The following is a 19,044-nucleotide window of genomic DNA, read 5'->3' as shown; positions in this document are numbered from 1 at the left end:
CCAAAACACATTATACTACTTCTCCTAAGTACGGCGATACCACATGTGTGGCACTTTTTTGCACCCCAACTGCGCTAAGGGGCCCAAAGTCCAATGAGTACCTTTAGGATTTCACAGGTCATTTTGCGAAATTTGGTTTCAAGACTACTCCTCACGGTTTAGGGCCCCTAAAATGCCAGGGCAGTATAGGAACCCCACAAGTGACCCCATTTTAGAAAGAAGACACCCCAAGGTATTCAGTTAGGAGTATGGTGAGTTCATAGAAGATTTTATTTTTTGTCACAAGTTAGCGGAAAATGACACTTTGTGAAAAAAAACAATTAAAATCAATTTCCGCTAACTTGTGACAAAAAAATAAAATCTTCTATGAACTCACCATACTCCTAAGTAAATACCTTGGGGTGTCTCCTTTCTAAAATGGGGTCACTTGTGGGGTTCCTATACTGCCCTGGGATTTTAGGGGCCCTAAACCGTGAGGAGTAGTCTTGAAACCAAATGTCGCAAAATGACCTGTGAAATCTTAAAGGTACTCATTGGACTTTGGGCCCCTTAGCGCAGTTGGGGTGCAAAAAAGTGCCACACATGAGGTATTCCCGTACTCAGGAGAAGTAGTATAATTTGTTTTGCGGTGTATTTTTACACATACCCATGCTGGGTGGGAGAAATATCTCTGTAAATGGACAATTGTGTGTAAAAAAATTAAAAAATTGTGATTTACAGAGATATTTCTCCCACCCAGCACGGGTATGTGTAAAAATACACCCCAAAACACATTATACTACTTCTCCTAAGTACGGCGATACCACATGTGTGGCACTTTTTTGCACCCCAACTGCGCTAAGGGGCCCAAAGTCCAATGAGTACCTTTAGGATTTCACAGGTCATTTTGCGAAATTTGGTTTCAAGACTACTCCTCACGGTTTAGGGCCCCTAAAATGCCAGGGCAGTATAGGAACCCCACAAGTGACCCCATTTTAGAAAGAAGACACCCCAAGGTATTCAGTTAGGAGTATGGTGAGTTCATAGAAGATTTTATTTTTTGTCACAAGTTAGCGGAAAATGACACTTTGTGAAAAAAAACAATTAAAATCAATTTCCGCTAACTTGTGACAAAAAAATAAAATCTTCTATGAACTCACCATACTCCTAAGTAAATACCTTGGGGTGTCTCCTTTCTAAAATGGGGTCACTTGTGGGGTTCCTATACTGCCCTGGGATTTTAGGGGCCCTAAACCGTGAGGAGTAGTCTTGAAACCAAATGTCGCAAAATGACCTGTGAAATCTTAAAGGTACTCATTGGACTTTGGGCCCCTTAGCGCAGTTGGGGTGCAAAAAAGTGCCACACATGAGGTATTCCCATACTCAGGAGAAGTAGTATAATTTGTTTTGCGGTGTATTTTTACACATACCCATGCTGGGTGGGAGAAATATCTCTGTAAATGGACAATTGTGTGTAAAAAAATTAAAAAATTGTGATTTACAGAGATATTTCTCCCACCCAGCATGGGTATGTGTAAAAATACACCCCAAAACACATTATACTACTTCTCCTGAGTACAGCGATACCTCATGTGTGACACTTTTTTAGCAGCCTAGTTGCGCAAAGGGGCCCAAAGTCCAATGAGCACCTTTAGGCTTTACAGGGGTGCTCACAATTTAGCAACCCCCCCACATGCCAGGACCGTGAACAAAGCCCACAAATGACCCCATTTTGGAAAGAAGACACCCCAAGGTATTCCATGAGGGGCATGGTGAGCTCATAGAAAAAAAAAATTTTTGTCATAAGTGAGCGGAAAATGACATTTTGTGAAAAAAAACATACAACAATTTCTGCTAACTTGTGACAAAAAAATAAAATATTCTATGAACTCACCATGCACCTCACGTAATACTTTGGGGTGTCCTCTTTCCAAAATGGCATCATTCGTGGGGTCTGTCCTGGCATTTTAGGGTCTCTGCAATCATTACATGTATGGCCAGTATTAGGAGTTTCTGCTATACTCCTTATTTTGGGCATACGGGTACTGCACTCTGGGCTGAAAGGAAAAATGACAGTCAATCAATCAATCAATGTGGATGAAAAAATATCTGCCAAAAAAATGTGAAAAAAAAGAGGGGAAGGCGTCTGCCAGGACATAGGAGCTGCCACCCAAAAACGTCCACCCACTCAGCTCGTATGCCCTGGCAAAGCCGATTTATCCATTCACACCGATCGATGTGGATGAACAAATCATTGCCAGAGTTCTTTTTTGATACAAAGTGCTTGCCAAAGCATAGGAGCTCCAACACCACCCCTCAGCTCATATGCCTCGGCAAACGTATCTTTTTTACTGCAGAGGAGAAATCTCGTCCTGCAGCGCTGCATGCACCGACTTGTGTGTAATCTGACAGACACACAATGCTTCTGTCAGGATGCACCATCAGTGCTGCAGCTGGTTGGTCGGTCGGTCGGTCCACCTGGAAGGGTAAAGGATGGAAAAAAGAGAGAAAAACACACACAAAAAAAACAAGCAAGCAGCAAAGCAATAACTTCATTAACATCAACTTTTATAAACTTTAATGAACATTTTTAACCCAAACATTAACATTGGGAACCAAACATTAACTTTTTTGCTTACCTGTTTTTTTTATTTGTTTTTTTTTTTCTTACCTTTCTGAGGACAAACCTCTCGTCCCCCATGGGACAATATGCAAAGTGCAAATCGCACAGAGATGTGGCGAAGTACATTATGCACTTTGTCCCAAGTGAAAGGAGAGGTTTCTGGCAGCACTGTGTATTAGGGTCTCTGGAAACCTGATGTCTGGGTTCACACTGCATATTGGCGTATCCGGTGGGTCGCGCGCACCGCATCGCCCCAAACAGACCTTCAGAGAATACCGCTAGAGTAGCATTCGACAGTAATCGCATTCGGCCTAGTAAGTAACTGCGTCGCCGTAGACTAACATGACTTCCGGGCCGACCCAAATTGCCACAGAAGCCACCCAGTAACGTAGGCAGTAGGCATGCACTAGCGTTAAGTCAAGCACTTCCGGCGTAGGGGGGGGACCGCAAAGTGTGACTTTCGCTAGGCAATTTTCCCTAACGCATCACGCCAGTGTGAAATAGCACAGAGACCCTTGTGTGCCTACTGCTATGTTTGGAGTTCCCTACTCTCTAAAAGTGTATCTGCTCATGATACCTCTGGAAACACTCCCCTAGGCATAGACCAGGCTGGTCAGGACACATGGGACAGTAAACAGAGGTGTCACGCCTTGTTCCAGCCCTGCTGCAGACACGACAACGTTTTCTTGGGGTGCGTTGATTTGGGCCACACGGAATGGGAAAGGCGTAGTGCCTTTCATGCAGCCGGCTAACTGCATTTTGGGGTTGGGCCACGGCACCTCCTGGATACAGGAGTTCCATAACGATGTCTTCCTGGAATTTAAGGAACGCTCCAGTTCTCCCAGCCTTACTGTAGAGAACAAAGCTGTTGTAAATACCCAATTGAATTAGATAAACAGACACTTTTTTATACCAGCGTCTGGTTTTGCGGGAAACTAAATAGGGCCCTAACATCTGGTCATTGAAGTCCACCCCTCCCATGTAAGCATTATAGTCGTGGACGGCGAGAGGTTTTTCAGTGACCTCAGTTGCCCGTTGAATTTGGACTGTCGTGTCTGTGTGAATGGTGGACAGAAGGTAAACGTCCCTCTTGTCCTTCCATTTCACCGCGAGCAGGTCATCTGTACACAAGGCAGCCCTCTCCCCCCGTGCAAGCCGGGTACTAACGAGCCGTTGGGGGAAGCCCCGGCGACTAGGCCGCACGGTGCCACAGCAGCGGATCCCTTCTATCTTTAAATGCTGATAGAGGGCCACACTTGTGTAGAAGTTGTCCACATAAAGATGGTACCCCTCCTGGAACAAAGGTGACACCAAGTCCCACACAATCTTGCCACTGCTCCCCAGGTAGTCAGGGCATCCGACCGGCTCCAATTTTGAGTCTTTTCCCTCATAGACCCTAAAACCATAAGTATAGCCTGTGGCCCTTTCACAGAGCTTATACAGTTTCACCCCATACCGGGCGCGCTTGCTTGGGATGTACTGTTTGATGCCAAGGCGCCCGGTAAAATGTATGAGGGACTCGTCTACACAAATGTGCTGTTCAGGGGTATAAGCATCTGCAAATTTTGATGACATGTGGTCTATGAGGGGCCGAATTTTGTGGAGCCGGTCATAAGCAGGGTGGTCACTCCGATGACAGGTTGTGTTGTCATTGAAGTGCAGGAAGCGCAGGATCATCTCAAACCGTGTCCTGGACATGATAGCAGAGAACATGGGCAGGTGATATATTGGGCGCGTAGACCAATAAGACCGCAATACATTCAATTTGACTAGACCCATGTTAAGGAGAAGGCCCAAAAAAGTTTTAAGTTCGGAAACTTGGAGTGGTTTCCACCGGTAAGCCTGGGAATAGTACTTATTCGGGTTGTCGGTGATGTATTGTGTGGCATAACGGTTGGTCTCAGCCACAATTAAGTCGTAGAGATCCTCGGTGAAGAACAGATGAAAAAAGTCTAGGGCCGTTACTAGATTATCTGTCTCCACCTGGACTCCAGACTGGGCGGTGAAAGGGGGCAGTACGGGTGCGGCGGAACCAGGGGATTGCCAATTGGGATTTGCCAGCACCTCTGGAAGACTATGGGTAGTACGGGCCCGTTTTCTTGGTGGCTGCGACTCGGGTCTTAATGCACGTGCCACCGAACCAGTTTCAACTTCCCTTCTGGTGCTCACCACTTCACCAGGGTCTACGGAAGTACTGGTGCCAGGTCCAAGAGATGCTGCGCTGCTGGTGTATGCCTCACCATGAAACCTCAGACCAGCGCTAGCACCACTCTGCTGCCCTTGAGGCAGATCCTGCGCCACCTGCGGTCCAGTGACATGGGGTGTGGTACGCCTGGCTCTAGCCGGGACCTCAACCTCGTTATCGCTATCGGTCAGCGAGCCACTGCTGTCCACAGGTTCGTACTCTGACCCAGAAGATTCGTCGGATGAGATGTCCCAATCGTCCTCATCCGACTGGGCCATGTACCTGAGAACCTCATCATCGGAATACCCCTTTCTTGCCATGGTGGGCTGCTAAATTTAGGGGGTATTCCTCTGAGACTACCCAGGAAAAAGAGCACCTACCTAGCAAAAGGGAGTACTTGCGGAGCAGAAAGCTGTGGTCACTGAGTTTTGGAAAAAAAAAATCAAAACTGATCTTTACAGTGCCACAGCTATTGTACAGTGTTTTTTGCAGTGATCAGAAAAAAAATTCTGTCACTGCGGTGGGGCAGGCTGAACGCAAGTGCAGGCGAACGATCAGGCCTGATCGGCAAACACTGCGTTTTTAGTGGATCCTAATGACCCCAATATAGATCTGTGTGCGATCAGTAATGATCACTTACAGATACTATATAGTACCAATGCTGATTAGCGACAGTGATGACGCTAATCAGCGACTAATTAGTGACTGTGGTGCGGTGGGCTGAGCGCTAACTGACACTAACACAGGGGCCTAGCTAACTGGCCTAACTGTTAACACTAGTGATACTAAAAACACTATTTTTAGATCACTAGGATAGTGACCGGGGGGGGGGGGGGGGGGAATCAGGGGGCAATCAGACAGCAATGGGGGCAATCAGAAACAATCACAGACAATCAGAGGGCAATCAAGGCAATTACAACACAATTAGAGCCAATAAGAGTGATTAGAGGGCAATCACAGCCAGTCAGCGCAATCAAAGCCAATCGCGGGGCAATCGAAGCCAATCACAATACAATCGAAAACCAATCACGGGACAATCGAAGCCAATCACGGGACAATCGAAGCCAATCACGGGACAATCGAAGCCAATCACGGGACAATCGAAGCCAATCACAGCACAATCGAAGCCAATCACGGGACAATCGAAGCCAATCACGGGACAATCGAAGCCAATCACGGGACAATCGAAGCCAATCACAGCACAATCGAAGCCAATCACAGGACAATCAAAAACCAATCACGGGACAATCTAAGTCAGTCACAGGGCAATTGAGACAATTGGAGCCAATCAAAGCACAATCAAGCGTTACAGACAGGAGATTAGATATACACAATGGCAGGGGGGTGATCTAGGGCAGGGTGGAGTGATCAGAGGGAGATATAAGGGCAGGGGGGAGGGTGATCAGGAGCCTGCAGTGACAGGTGGTGACGGGGTGATTGATAGGTAATTACAGAGGAGAAAATAAGCAAGCAATGCACTGGCGGGGGGTCTGTGGGCGATCTGAGGGTTCGGGTGGGTGATTGGGTGCCCGCAAGGGGCAGATTAGGGTCTAATCTGATGGGTAGCAGTGACAGGGGGTGACGGGTGATTGATAGGTGATCAGAAGGTAATTACAGGGTAGAATATATGCAAGCAATGCACTGGCAAGTTGATCAGAGGGGGTCTCAGGGCAATCTGAGGGGGTGGGCGGGTGATTGGGTGCCCAAAAGGGGCAGATTAGGGACTGATCTGATGGGTAGCAGTGACAGGTAGTGACAGGGGGTGATTGATGGGTGATTGATGGGTGATCAGTAGGTGTTTAGAGGAGAGAAAAGATGTAAACAATGCACTTGGTAGGTGTTATGAGGGTGGGCCTGTGGGCGATCTGAGCGTGTGGGTGGGTGATCAGATGCCCGCAAAGGGCAGGTTAGGGTCTAATCTGATGGGTGGCAGTGACAGGTGATGACAGGGGGTGATCGATGGGTGATTGACAGGTGATTGACAGGTGATTACAGAGAATAGCTGTATACAGTACAGGGGGGGGGGAGGTCTGGGGGGGGGGTCTGGGGAGGATCTGAGGGTGTGGGGGGGTGATCAGGCGCCCCCAGGGGGAAGTTTAGGACCTGATCTAAAAGATAGCGTTGACAGTTAGTGACAGGGGGTGATTGATAGGTGATTAGGGGGGTGATTGGGTGCAAACAGTGCTGTCAGGGGGTGGGCAGGGGGGGGTCTGATAGGTGCTGTGGGCGATTAGTGTGCAGGGGGGGCAGGATCAGTGTGCTGGCATTTGGACTCACAGTGCTGCCTTCCTCTCTGGTGGTCGATCGAGCGCTGTGACCACCAGGGAGGAGGCAGCGTGTATAATACGCTTTGTTTACCTAACAAAGCGTATTATACACTTTCAATTGGCCATTTCAAAAAGTTGCAACCCGCCGGCGCTGCTGATTGGCCGGCGGGTTGACGTCACATGTGGGCGGAGCCTAATGCCGGCGATGCGCGCGCAGTCCGCGCGCGCGATCGCCCGCAATCCCCTCCCCCAGGACCCGACGCCATTCTGCGTTACGTGGTCCTGGGGCTGCCACTTTGCCGCCGCCAATATGAAGTAGGCGGTCGGCAAGTGGTTAACAAGAGAGTCAATAGTCCTAAGCAGTTAAATGGGCACACTGTCTGCCTGGTAATTTGGGCATCCTATAGGCCGCAATGATATTTGCCCCTTTAAAGGTAACCCCGAAATGAGGGGAATATGGATGCTGACTTGTTTATTATTAATTATGCAGATTGCCTGTCTCTCCTGCTGACCCTCTGCCTCTAATATTTTTAGCCATAGACCCTGAACAAGAGCTACAGTACCGCCCATAATTATTCATACCCCTGGCAAATTTTGACTTCGTTACTTTTATTCAACCGGTAATTATTTGATGGGAAATGATATAGGTGTCTCCTAAAAGATAATAAGACAGCACAAGAGGCATTGTGGGAAAAAAACATTTCTCAGCTTTTATTTACATTTGAGCAAAAAGTGTCCAGTCCAAAATTATTCATACCCTTCTCAATAATCAATGGAAAAGCCTTTATTGGCTATTACAGCAATCAAACGCTTCCCATAATTGCAGACCAGCTTTTTGCATTTTTCCACAGGTATTGTTGCCTATTCATCTTTAGCAGTGAGCTCACAGTCTTTCGGGTTGGAGGGTCTTTTTGCCATCACCCTGATCTTTAGCTCCCTCCACAGATTCTCAATTGGATTAAAGTTAGGACTCTGACTGGGCCACTTTAAAACGTTAATGTTGTTGTCTGCTAACCATTTCTTTACCACTTTTGCTGTGTGGTTTAGGTCGTCATGCTGAAATGTCCACTGGTGCCCAAGGCCAAGTTTCTCTGCAGACTGCCTGATGTTGTCGTTGAGAATCCTCACGTATTGCTCTTTTTTTTATGGTGCCATTTAGGGCCCGTTTCCACCATTGCGTCGCGATTCTGTCACAAAAAACGCATCAACAAATCCGCATGCGGTTGCAGATTCGTTCGCGTTTCTATGCGGATTTTAACGCGGATTTGCTCGCTGTTTGCACTATGTGATTTTAACCATGTCAATGCCGGTAAGCATTGACATGGGTTTTTATGCGAAAACGCCTGCGGAAACGCATGGAAAACTGCAAGACTAAAATGCTTGCGTTTTCCTATTAATTACATTACCAGCGAATGGTGTGCAAATTCTGATGGGTCTGCCATGCAGTTTTTTTCTGCACGACAAACCGCTCAGAATACCGGAGAAGTGGAAACAGGCCCATCCACTTCTATTGCTTATGCAAATCTGCATGCAGAAAACGCATGCAGATTAGCTGTAGTGGAAACAGGCCCTAACTGTAATTAATTAGGTTCCCTGGTCCATTGGCTGAAAAACACCCCCAAAGCATTATGTTCCTACCATCATATTTGACAGTGGGGATGGTGTTCTTTGGGTTGAAGGCTTCTTTTTATGCCAAATGAAGGAAACATCACTGTGACCAAACAGTTCAATTTTTGTTTCATCTGACCATAACACAGAAGACCAGAAGTATTCTTCTTTGTCCAGATAAACATTTGCAAAGTCCAAGCAAGCTTTTGTGTGCCTTACCTGGACAAGTGGTGTCCTCCTTGGTCTGCATTCGTGGAATCCAGCAGTGTGACGTGTCCGTTGGATTGCCTGCCTTGAGACATTGCCACCAGCAGAGCCCAGATTCACCAGTTGGTGATCCTTTTTGCTCAAATGTAAATACATTTTAAAAAATTTGAATTTTTTGTTTTTGTTTTTACACAACAATGCCTCTTGTACATTGTCTTATCTTCTGGGAAGACACCTATGTCATTTTCCATCAAAAAAATTACTTGCTGGTTGAATAAAGTAACTTTAAGTCAAAATTTGCCAGTGGTATGAATAATTATGGGCAGCACTGTATACAGGCAGTTGCCATTAAGATGAGTTTGTAAATAGTAGGAAAGCAGAAGATCCTTATATCTCTTTGGGGGAGCAAAATCAGACATTCATAATAATTGCATTATGGATTAGAGAGTGATATTTGCTGTGGATTTGCTGTGGATTGGAAAGTATTTGAGTGTGAGCTCCTCTGCGGGCAGTCAGTGACATGACTATGTACTCCGTAATGTTCTGCAGAAGATGTAAGTGCTATATAAATACATAATATAATAATATGGTAGGACATTAGGCTACGACTATGGTAGGATTAGATTGTGAGCTCCTCTGAGGACAGTCAGTGATATGACTATGTACTCTGTAAAGTGCTTCAGAAGATATCAGTACTATATAAATACATAATAATAATATGGTAGGACATTAGGCTATGACTATGGTAGGATTAGATTGTGAGCTCCTCTGAGGACAGTCAGTGATATGACTATGTACTCTGTAAAGTGCTTCAGAAGATATCAGTACTATATAAATACATAATAATAATATGGTAGGACATTAGGCTATGACTATGGTAGGATTAGATTGTGAGCTCCTCTGAGGACAGTCAGTAACATGACTATGTATTCTGTAATGTGCTGCAGAAGAGGTCAGCCATATATAAATACATAATAATAATATGGTAGGACATTAGACTATAGCTATAGTAGGCATTAGATTGTGAGCTCCTCTGAGGACAGTCAGTGACATGACTATGTACTCTGTAAAGTGCTGCAGAAGATGCCAGTGCTATATAAATGCATAATAATATGGTAGGACATTTGAATACGGTAGAGATTAGATTGTGAGCTCCTCTGAGGATAGTCAGTGACATGACTATGTACTATGTAAAGTGCTGCAGAAGATGTCACTGCTATATACACAGTAAATACATAATTATACATGTAATTGCGGTAATGGCCGCTTGTGTCTCTGGCTTTTGTGGCTCAGTGAGTGGATATCTCAGCAGGAGACCAGAGTGCATCCAGAGAAACACACTGCTGTCCAGTTAGGCAAACAGTGTCTTATATTAGGACAAGAAGTTGGCATTGCAAACTCAGTCAGCCAGGTCATACTGAGTGAGCTGCGTGTGCCAATATTAATTAGAGTCACTGATGAGTATAAATAATGCTGACTGCCGGATGAAAGTGTTTGATTGAGGGCTGTATACTGTCAGCATGCTGCAGGGGGACTGAAGTGTCTCTCAGCAGGTGATTGTGGTCAGTTTCATGGGTGAGGGAGGTCAGGGTGAGCGGAGGGTCAGTGTGTTTTAGTTAGTGAGGATTTGGTTAGTGTAGGGTTACTCCTCTCCCCTTGTCCCCTCTTGAACCGTGACAGTCCAGGCCTGCCCATCAGCCCCCGCATGATGTGCTCCAGTATGGCCATAGCTTCACAAATGCCATCTAACCATGTGAGGTTCATTTTTCTGTCCGTTTTACCCAATGTCAGTCTTCACTAGATGTTTACAGTAAAGGGGCGGTTCACACGGGCATTAAACGCGGCAGTTCATGCTCATGGATGGAAAAGCGACGGTATCGGCTTTTCCCCTCGTTCTTATAAACGCTGTGCTCGATCCTATGTTCTTGTCCTGGACGCTACACATAGTGTCCAGGATCTGCAAAGTTCGGCTATTCCAAGTCCCTCTAGTAGTCTTAACCTGTAGGCGACCGCGTCATGGCGATTGGCGTGGACATGGCGCCAGCCCCAGGACTGCCTAACGCCGATTGGCGTAAAGTCCTGGGGCGGGGATTTGCAGATCACACGTGCCAATGCGTACGCATCTCCATCGGCGCATGCGATCTCCACTTGGATGATGGAACTCCGCTCTGCCATCAATCTCCCGCTAGGAGACTGTTAGACGGCGAAACTGCCATCTAATAACACTGTACAGTGCTTTGATCTAAGGCAGCGCTATACTGGAGACAGCCGTGTGACACAGCTGTCCCCCTGAGACTCTCAGGAGCGATCCGCTGTCATAGGCTGAAGCCTATCACAACCGATCGCTGTCGTTGGCTGATTCTGGGAGGGAGGGAGGGAGGGAAGGGAACATTTTTTTTTTTAAAAATAAACAAAAAAATATTTGTATAAAAATAAATAAACATTGAGGGAGCGATCAGACCCCACCACGTCGCTGTCCAAAGCCTGTGTGGGCCAGCCCTTAAAGAACTTACGAGGCGAACACACGGAAAAAAGTTAATTACCTTATGGCCATTGCAGTGGTCATAGCAGACTATCAGCGCCTGGCCTGTCACTGTGTGGCCCTCTGTTAGCATTATCCAAGCTGTAGTTCAGGCCCCGACCCTGCCCAGGGTCGCCCTATCAATTTGCGATCAAAATCGCCGCTTTAAAAAAATCCTACGTCTGCGCAGTTCTTAGCCGCTAGTGCGGCGGCGCAGGTTCTCTGGCCTGTCCCTGGCCCTTCCTTGCTCCCTTCACTCAGCTCCGTACGTCATGTGGGCGTGCCCGCACGGCCGCCCACATGACTGATTGATGGACAAGTTACGTCTCCCCACGCTCAGCGCTGCTTGTCTCGGCTGAGGGGGCGTGGCTGACTTGTCCATCAATCAGTCATGTGGGCGGCCGTGCGGGCACGCCCACATGACGTACAGAGCTGAGTGAAGGGAGCGAGGACGGGCCGGGGACAGGCCAGAGAACCTGCGCAGCCGCACTAGCGGCTAAGAACTGCGCAGACGTAGGATTTTTTTAAAGCAGCGATTTTGATCGCAAATTGATAGGGCGACCCTGGGCAGGGTCGGGGCCTGAACTACAGCTTGGATAATGCTAACAGAGGGCCACACAGTGACAGGCCAGGCGCTGATAGTCTGCTATGACCACTGCAATGGCCATAAGGTAATTTACTTTTTTTTGTGTGTTCGCCTCGTAAGTCCTTTAAGGTGCCCACTAATGATACAATCTTAAATCTATATAGCAGAAGGGTAAGAGAGGCAGTGGGACACTGGAAGGAATAGGCATCGGTGGAGGATATGTGCAATATGCATACATTACCTTGTCCTGGGCCGCCGATCGCTCCTTCACTCCGCTCCTTCACTTCTTTCGTTAGTTTGCTGTAGTCCTGCAGCCGGCCAATCACCATGTGGGTTTCAGTCCCCGCATGGTGATTGGCTGGCTGCAGGACTACAGCAAACTAACTAGGAAGTGAAGGAGCGGAGGGAAGGAGCGATCGGCGGCCCAGGACAAGGTAATGTATGCATATTGCACACATCCTCCACCGATGCCTATTCCCTCCAGTGTCCCACTGCCTCTCTCCCCCCAACCCCGCTGCCTGTACTAGCCCCCCTGCATTTTCAATAGCGCACCGTTCTGCAATAAATGTATCATAAAACGCTATTTACCTTTTTAATGTATTTACATTAATACAGTCATGCACCACTGCGCGTACACTGGCTCAACAGCGCACAGCCTTCATTTGCCCATGCCCGGCTAAAAGTCTTAGCACAGTGTGCATGTGCAGAGCGCTCCTGGCAACAGGAGTGCGATCAAGGCCAGTGCATGCGCAGTATTGCCTGATTTGCCCACTGTACCAGCCCACACGGCAGATCGAGGAAGAGGACCTACATGCCTAAGGAGTCTGGCAGAAGCACTAGGAAAGTAAAATAACAGTTTATGTTTACCTTGGGTAATCTTTAAGTTGATACTGTAGGTAGTCCCTTATATTATGCAGAAATGTTTTTTCCTGGCAAACAATCTGGACATATTAAATACAGTATTTGTGCAATGCCGGTAGTGCTCAATTTTCTAAACAGCCATACTTAAAGGACAACTGAAGTGAGAAGAATATAGAGGCTGCCATATTTATCTCCTGTTAAATAATACAATAATACCAGTTCCCTGGCAGCTCTCTTGGTCTATTTGGCTGCAGTAGTGTCTGAATCACACCATAAACAAGCATGCAGCTAATCTCAGATCTGACAATAATGTCAGAAACACCTGATCTGCTGCTTGCTTGTTTAGGGTCTATATTTGAAAGCATTAGAGGCAGAGGATCCGCAGGATAGCCAGGCAACTGGTATTGCTCCACAGGAAATAAATATGGCAGCCTCCATGTCCCTCTCAGTACAGTAGTCCAACTCTTGTGTACAGTGTACGGTTACCAGTTAATATAGTTTATGTTGATTTACATAGAGCCTACATTTTTCATGGAGCCATTTACTGTACTAACTAGTCAGCCTGGACATATAAGGGCATGATGGGTAAAAGACGGTTTAAGTATAAATTCCAAAATGATAAGGTTAAAGGACAACTGTAACGACAGGGATACGGAAGCTGCCATATTTATTGTCTTTTAACCACTTAACGACCGCCTAATGCCGATAGGCGTCGGCAGGTCGCAAGTGGTTTCCCATGGAAACGGCCGCTCGTTCGGCCTTTCAATGTCAGTTCACAGAGGGTGTCTCCGTGAACAGCCTGTGAGCCTCCGATCGCGGCTCGCAGGCTAAATGTAAACACGCGGGGAAGAAATCCCCGCTGTTAACATCATACGGCGTTGCTGCGCAGCAGCGCCGTAAAGGAGATCGGCGATCCCCGGCCTCTAATTGGCCGGGGATTGCCGGCATCTGATAGGCTGAAGCCTATCAGAGGCGGCGCAGGACGCATCGCCGTCCTGTGCCGCCCAGGGGAAGGAGGGGAGGGAGGGAAAGAGAAGGAGGCCTGATATCGCCGCAGAGGGGGGCTTTGAGGAGCCCCCCCCCCGCTACACGCAGCAAGCCGGCGGTGATCAGACCCCCCCAGCAGGACATCCCCCTAGTGGGGAAAAAAGGGGGAGGGGGAAGTCTGGTCGCCCTGGCTATTACACGATCTGTGCTGTGGGCTGGAGAGCCCACGCAGCACAGATCTGCGCAGCATAGCCTGGGCCTTAAGTGGTTAAACAATCCCATTTGCCTGGCTTGTCCTGCTGATCCTCTGCCTCTAATACTTCAAGCCACAGCCCCTGAACAAGCATGCAGCACATCAGGTGTTTCTGACATTATTGTCAGATCAGACAAGATTAGCTGCATGCGTGTTTCTGTTGTAATTCAGACACTGCTGAAGCCAAATAGACCAGCTGGGCCATCAGGCAACTGGTACGGTTTAAAAGGCAATAAACATAGCAGCCTCCATATCCCTCTCGTTACAGTTGTCCTAAATGATGGTGCAGGTTATATTCTAGTGCTGGAATGCTTAAAGGGTTAAAGTTAGGGTTATGCAATGGTAGAACGGTCCGAGTTAGTGGTAGAATGGGCATGGTATCTGATCATTTCAAGTGTCAATTTATCCCTGATCATTGTACAGACGCTCTGCTTGGCTCCTGGCCGAAGAGGGCTGTTCTGTTCTATTTAGGGATGAGAAGGGAGGGAATTTCAGTAGCGTCAGCTAAGGATATTACGCCTCGGCCAATCACTGAAAGCGGGGAGGGGGAAGCAGATGATGTTAAGGGATGTTACATAGTTACATAGTTATTTGCGTTGAAAACAGACATAGTCCATCGAGTTCAACCAGAGAACAAAGTAAGACACCAGCCTGCTCCCTCAGACATCCCTGATTAATCCAGAGGAAGGCGAAAAACCCTTACAAGGCATGGCCCAATTAGCCCCAAAAGGGAAAAAATTCCTTCCCGACTCCAGATGGCAATCAGATAAAATCCCTGGATCAACATCATTGGGCATTACCTAGTAATTATAGCCATGGATGTCTTTCAACACAAGGAAAGCATCTAAGCCCCCTTTAAATGCAGGTATAGAATTTGCCATAACTACTTCCTGTGGCAATGCATTCCACATCTTAATCACTCTTACTGTAAAGAAACCTTTCCTAAATGGCTAAAACGTTTTTCATGTTTTTCATGTTCTTACGCATTTTAGCTCAAAGCCAGTCATTTGTGTTGGTTTTGGGTAAAGTGGACCTGAACTCTTGCACAGGACAGAGGGAAAACAGAAAAATAAGCCCTGTATGTACTTAGAGAGTTTAGCCTGTCTAATTCCCCCTCAGCTGTGACTAATCACAACTCTAATTTGATCTCTCAGCTGTATCAGCACAGGAATCTCAGCAGCCTCTGCATAGCAGCTAGTTTGTAAACACAGGATGTTAACCCTATGGCTGCTTCCATGAAAGCAGGAAATAGACTCACTGCAGATGTATTGCTATTTCTATCAGTTGTAACAAAGAAATGTTATTTTTTTTTCTTTAAAGGTTATTATGCTGTTCTGAGTTCAGGTCCACTTTAAAGTGTGTGTGTGAGGGGGAGGGGAATGGGGGGGGATTAGTGTACTTATCGTTTTGCTGCTCACAAAAGGGACAATGTGGTTGGCCAAACAATCAGATCGTTTTTCTCTGCAATGATCCTATCAGCAGATAACAGATTGTTTATTTTTTCACCTAAGATCAGAAGTAAAATCGGTATCATCCAAAAATCAGCCATTCTAATAATCTGTCAGACTACAAATTTCTATGAAGTAGGATTTCCTCACTGTTTTAGGTTAGTTTGCAATTTTCCAAGAAATGACAAGAAAAACACTTCTCTAAAACTGTCCCTTATGCGGCCAGCCTGAAAGTGGCCATGCGCGATTCAAACAGATCCAGCGATTTTCCAGCCTTGCCATAAAAATCATGGAATATTTAGTAAACACAAAAATCATTTTTTTCCTTTTGATTGAGAAAAAACCAATAGCTTTTTGGAATTTTCAGGGTTAAATAGCTAATTGGATGTGTTGGAAAAGTAAATTACAAGTGTATTGGTTACATTTTTCAAATTATTCGATCAAGCAGTAAAATCGAAAGGATTTCTCTGGTCGAACCTACCCAATTTTTTTTTTCAAGTTTATGGCCACCTTTAGGGATGGTTCTATGATTCTATGATTAGGGCATGTTGGGTGGGGTTAGGCTCCAGAGCCCAGGGTTTATAGACTGCCCCAAGGAACTAATAAAGCATACGACTTGAGCGGAAAATGAGCAGAAAATCTTCTGCGAAACGAGAAGAAAAACTTCAGAATAGTTCTAAAACATCTCCTGATGGAATCGCTGGCCTGAGTCACGGGGCGATATAACGTAACCTTTCCCAAACGCAACACTATATGAAAACCTATAACTCTAGCATTTTACATGGGGGAAAGGACATCCGATCCAGGTTCAGTGGTTTCCCATGGATGAACTTATTGGAAAGTAATAATGGTGACCGGGACATAGAAGCAGGGGAAATGCTATCACGTTGCATAAAGTCACATGATCTGTTAGACAAAGTCCCTGTATATAATAGTAAACAGAGTGGTACCTGTATGGAGTGATGTCGGGGGTCTGTGCCGGATGCGTCTGGTCTTCGCTGCTCCTGATCTGATATAGACTGGACATAGCTGTGCCTGTTGTACAATGCTGTGGGAGGAGAGAACAGAGGGTATCCTTTACACTGCCGGTTGCGTTATTGCCACCACAGGCACCTGTCACTGCTGGATCTGGCTTGTCGGATAGGTGCCATTCTTTCAGCTGGAGAATTTAAAGAAACACAGCAGCCCTGTGGTTTCTATGCATTCCCCCCATTCCTTGCTTTTATCGTGCTGTCAGCTTGCATCCTGCCTGTAACTAGTGCAGAGATAGTGTGCCTGGGCAGGCCAGCAGGGGTTAATGCCATGCATTAGGACACAGAGACCCCCCCTCCCCCCCCCCCCATCCCGAAGTCCCTGCCCTGGGATTACTGGGACAAACTTCAGCAGCTGGGTTGGGTCATTAGCAGACATCAATCATAGGAACCTTCTGCACAGGTTGGAGACAGATGATTATTATGAATGACACTGGCTGGGTTATGTTACTACTTTTTGATGGAGATGTGAGATAAGGCCGATGTCCCAGCATTCAGCAACAACAACCAGCGGAGGTCTTCAGCTGTTGGAATGCTTATTGGGTAACTTTGCTTCTGTAGGGAAGGAAAACAGATCAAAGACTGCAAACAATTTCTCAAACATTTAAAACATTACCTACCCTTTCCCTTAGAGGAACTTTAACCCCGGACTGAATAGCCATCCCAATCAGTAGCAGCTGCCCCTCATTCTCATGAGAAATCTCTACCTTTTCTTGAATAGATCAATGGGGTGGGGGTCTGTGTGGTTGACATTGTGGCAGGTTTGCCAACCCAATATCTTATCCTTACTTCTTACTGGACAAGATGGAAAAAAAATCTAGACACCCCAAATTTTGAATGAATGGGGCAGAGTCAGGGGTGGGGTTTGAAGCTGGCTTTTTAGGGAACCTCTTGTGAATTACACATTTTGGATTTCACTTTTACACATTTCTGCTATTTTTTCCCATACAATTACCTATATCATGCGCGTTTCAGTAGAAGATGTACTGCAATTAAAGGGAGTCTGAATATTTTTTAAAAATAAAAAACAGATGCTAACCTAAGGAGAGAGAAGTCTTTGGGTCCTAATGAGCCTTCCCGTTATACTCCCGGTGTCCACGTTCCGCCGCCGGCTCCCCCGTTAGCAGTCCGCGGCCAATTTGGTCGTGGACTGCTCTCTTCTAGGTTGGGGAGACTTCGGCAATCTTCGAAAGCACTCATACGTCTGAAGACGGGCCGCTCCGTACTGCGCACGTTCAAGCGCCCTCTCTGGCGCACTCGTGCGTGCGCATTACAGAGCCACCGGTCTTCAGATTGCCGAAGTCTCCCGCGGCAGTAGATTCAAACCTTGGAGCCTGCAGGGGAATGAGGACACTGGGAGGAGAACGGGAAGGGTCATTTAGGTAAGTATCTGTTTTTTAGTTTTAGTTTTAAAGGAGTTTTATTGAACAATAACTTCAGTTTAACATAGGATGCACTTGAACTGTCCCGTGGGGGAAATAACAGAACAGACTTAAAATGACAATATATGGTGAAAAAGAAAAGAGAACAGTAAAAATTGAAGCATAGTAAAGATGACTACCAATATAATCAGCATCAACAGCAACAGTTCTAAGTGGATAACATATTGCCATAAGGGCACAGGAGGACAGCAAAGTGGGAAAATTAGAAGAGCACATATCAGAGAACCACAATGCAAATAGGATATACAGGATCATGATGTAAGGACCCAAAGTCGAAGACCTGGGTTATCAACATAGTTGAGCCAAGGCTGCCAAGTTTGAATGAATACGTCTGTAATATAATTTACGATTGCAATTAACCTTTCAGAGATAAGAATGTCAGTGATGATGGACTTTGTCGTGTCAAACTGAGTGTGTGGCAGACAACCACATTCTAGCTATATGAAGCTTGGCAGCCTTAGCTATATGATGGGCCATATGGTGTAGGGGGAACTTCCAGCCCTGCGGCTTATCGCCCAACAACAGTATTGTAACATCCATAGAAGCTGCGGCTGTGGGCAATTGCTCATAGGGTTGCTGTACCGCACGGAGACAGGACCTTTAAGTGGGGAGGAGGCGCGTCAGCGGACCAGCCGGTCGGCTGACGTCAAAGGAGACTCACGGCGCTCCGGATTGGCTGATTGGTGGTGGGCGTGGCCGTGGGGTTTCCTCTGCTTCAAAAGCCTTCAGTCTTCACTCGCAACCTGTCTGCTGTTGCGAATACTCATGTGTTAGCGCTCAGACCTTAGATAGTATCCGGTGTGTTTTGATCTGGGAGGAAACCAGGGATTTCACACAAGACTAGGATTATTGTATTATTGTATATTTGATATTCTGTGTATTACTCTGGCTGTCCTCTGACCCTGCTCTTGCTAATTGATTCTGTACTTCTGCCCATCTGACTCTGTTGCTGAACTCTGCCTGATATCTTACTACTCTCTTGCCTGTCGATTTTGTACTGTACCTGCCCGCCTGTTATTGATCCTAGCCTGTCTGGCCACTCTACT

General features: G+C 46.6%; 1 protein-coding gene across 1 annotated transcript in view; it reads right to left on the bottom strand.

Annotated features, from left to right (window-relative positions):
- The window catches only part of MYLK2 (myosin light chain kinase 2), a 139,660-nt gene that overhangs the window by 100,460 nt on the left and 20,156 nt on the right, over window positions 1-19,044 (bottom strand). The window contains exon 2 of the mRNA XM_068262018.1: window positions 16,476-16,573. The gene's annotated coding sequence lies outside the window, so the exon portion shown is untranslated. The remainder of the gene's footprint in view (window positions 1-16,475; window positions 16,574-19,044) is intronic.

Source organism: Hyperolius riggenbachi, chromosome 12 (assembly GCF_040937935.1).
Source record: "Hyperolius riggenbachi isolate aHypRig1 chromosome 12, aHypRig1.pri, whole genome shotgun sequence".
In the NCBI taxonomy this organism is placed as follows: Eukaryota; Metazoa; Chordata; class Amphibia; order Anura; family Hyperoliidae; genus Hyperolius; species Hyperolius riggenbachi.
This window is presented reverse-complemented; position numbering and strand designations above follow the sequence as displayed.